Here is a 2650-nt window from a genome sequence, read left to right as displayed (position 1 = left end):
AGTGCTAGAGGGCCCAGAGATTGTGGATGAAACTACTCAAAGTGTTCAGGTGATTAAGTCTAACCTGAAAGCGGCCCAGGATCGACAAAAGAGTTTAGCAGATAGACATGCTACTGATCGAGTATATGATGTGGGTAATTTGGTATTTTTGAAATTGTCACCTTGGAGAGGTGTAGTGCGGTTTGGAAAGAAAGGCAAGCTAAGTCCTAGGTACATAGGACCTTATGAGATCACTAAAAGGATTGGTGAAGTTGCTTATAGATTGGAGTTGCCTCCGAAGTTATCTAAGGTACATAATGTATTTCATGTCTCAATGCTTCGACATTATGTTTCAGATCCTTCACATGTGATTCCTCCTCAACCTTTGGAGATTAATCTGGATTTGACGTATGATGAGGAACCAGTGACTATCTTGGATTGGAAAGACAAAGTTCTAAGGAATAAGACAGTGAGCTTGGTAAAAGTATTGTGGAGGAATCACTCCGTAGAAGAATCTACTTGGGAGACGGAAGATCGAATGAGAGAGATGTATCCAAGGTTATTTTATGAATATTAGTGGATTGAGTGTTGTATGAATTTCGAGGACGAAATTCTATAAGGAGGGGAGATTGTCACAGCCCGTCCCGAAATTTATTTATCGTGGATGTGAAATGACGAAATTGCCCTTAAAGGCTATTAAGGTACGTGTGACATGTGGTTTGAATATTACATACTCTCCTAAATTCTTGGAAAATTTTAAATGGATTAAAAGTTGTATACAATTTGTGTGGTTAGGGACTTAAAGGAATTTGTATTATGGTTTGTTTTGGGTGGACCACACACACACACGGGACAACACACTCACCCCATGCCCTCTCTCTCTTCCCTCTCAGTTTCTCTCTCTCTTCCTTCGAATTGTACGGCCGAGCACCAAAATCCCTCAAAACATCACGGATCGATGTCAAAAAGGTAAGTTTTAGAATCCTTGCAAGCTTGTGAGTTCATTGGTACCATTTTTGGAACTTAGAACCTTCGAAAACTCCTGAAACCCGAACCCCCAGTTTTGAGTACTGTTCATGTGGACGTGAAATGTTGATTTTCAGGGAATTCTAAGCTTACCGGGAGCTTAGTGAGGTCCCAAGGAAGCTCGGAGTACTTAGTTTGAAGGTTTTGGATGTCGGGATCGTAGGGTTCGAAGTTGGCCGGTTTTCTTGGATTTTCTCCGGTGAGATTTCGTATGTTTTTTAGCCTTAAAGTAGTATAATGTGATTCTACATGCTTAGGGCTTCATTTTGATGTATATTTTGTAAAAAATGGTGGAGAATCGACGGAGAAAATGGAGTTTGAAAAATCTCCAGTTTTCCGGCGCCGACGAAACCAGTTCGGCGACTGGAGGAAGAAGATGACGCGCGTGGGGGTGCGTGGGTCTGTGCCCCTCCCGGCACGTGGGGGCGCGTGCGGCATTGAAATTTTTTTCTAAAATTACCTCGACGTCCGTGACGTCGAGTAGGTCACTGTGGTATATTCTTATACCCAATTTGAGTATCGTATGAGAAGTTATTACGTATTGTTGGTTGTATGCTTTAAATAACGTTTTTATAGTTGTTTCACATATAAGTGAGACCTATCCCGAGGACGAGCGCGTTCAAGGGCGTCACGGAGGTTATGACCCTTCAACTTACTAGTGAGTGGGCAGTATTTTCTGTATTTACCTATATACTATTGATTTTTCCCCGAAATTGAATTTAAATGAAAGTATGTTTTAAAATGCCATGCATACATATATATAAAATATATGAATTAGTAATTGTTGCATATATATGTTAAATGGTGTTGTGGACGCACATGTGAGTATGAGGTGAGTTTATATTGTTCATATAATTTATTAATGATGTGAATTGTGTTGAGAGCTCATAACCTACACCCTTGGTGTTAGTGCTTATATTATTCACCCCGCACCACACGCTCACCTTGGATCCAAGTAGGTGCATGTCGTACAGACCATTAAAGGGTTCCGACATGTCGTACAAACCATTAGAGATGGTTCCGACTTATAGGTGATCTTAGATTATTATACAGTTGTTGATGAGAGAAGCACTAGAGTGTATTCTTACACCATTCTTATCGTACATACTACTTTAGGTAGTTCCGATTTATGTGCAGAGTAGCGCCATACAGGTCACAGTGGTGACTCCGGTTGGATTGGATATTGAGCTATAAAATTGACCGTACAGGACAGCTGCAGGGTCTCCGGTTGATTCCTTATTTCACCTGTTATTTTGATGCATCCTTATTCTGTTATTGACGCTTACAGCATGGCATACTTTCTAGTTTTTTATAAAGATTGGTGAATTGAGATATTTGAAGATTTATATGCATATTATGTTATTGTCTGGGAAAGTATACAGGTTTTACAGCGAGGGGTTAGAAATGTTATTAAATGAAATGTTTTCGAAAAGCTTTGTTTTACTGACCCACTCAATCTTGTTTTGCGCCCCTCCAGGTTCTAGTTAGCGCTTCCGCATCGCACTTTTGGTTACGTCACGCTCACGCAATGGCCAGCACGCCCTGATTCTAGGATTGAGGTGTGTCAGTTGTAAATTGAGATTTACCCAAAAAGAATTTGCTAAATACATTAAAAGTTTATTTCTATATCAATTTTCATTAAATC

This window comes from Malus sylvestris, chromosome 13 (genome assembly GCF_916048215.2).
Source record: "Malus sylvestris chromosome 13, drMalSylv7.2, whole genome shotgun sequence".
NCBI lineage: Eukaryota > Viridiplantae > Streptophyta > Magnoliopsida > Rosales > Rosaceae > Malus > Malus sylvestris.
The sequence above is the reverse complement of the archived record's forward strand: the minus strand, read 5'-3'. Positions refer to the sequence as shown.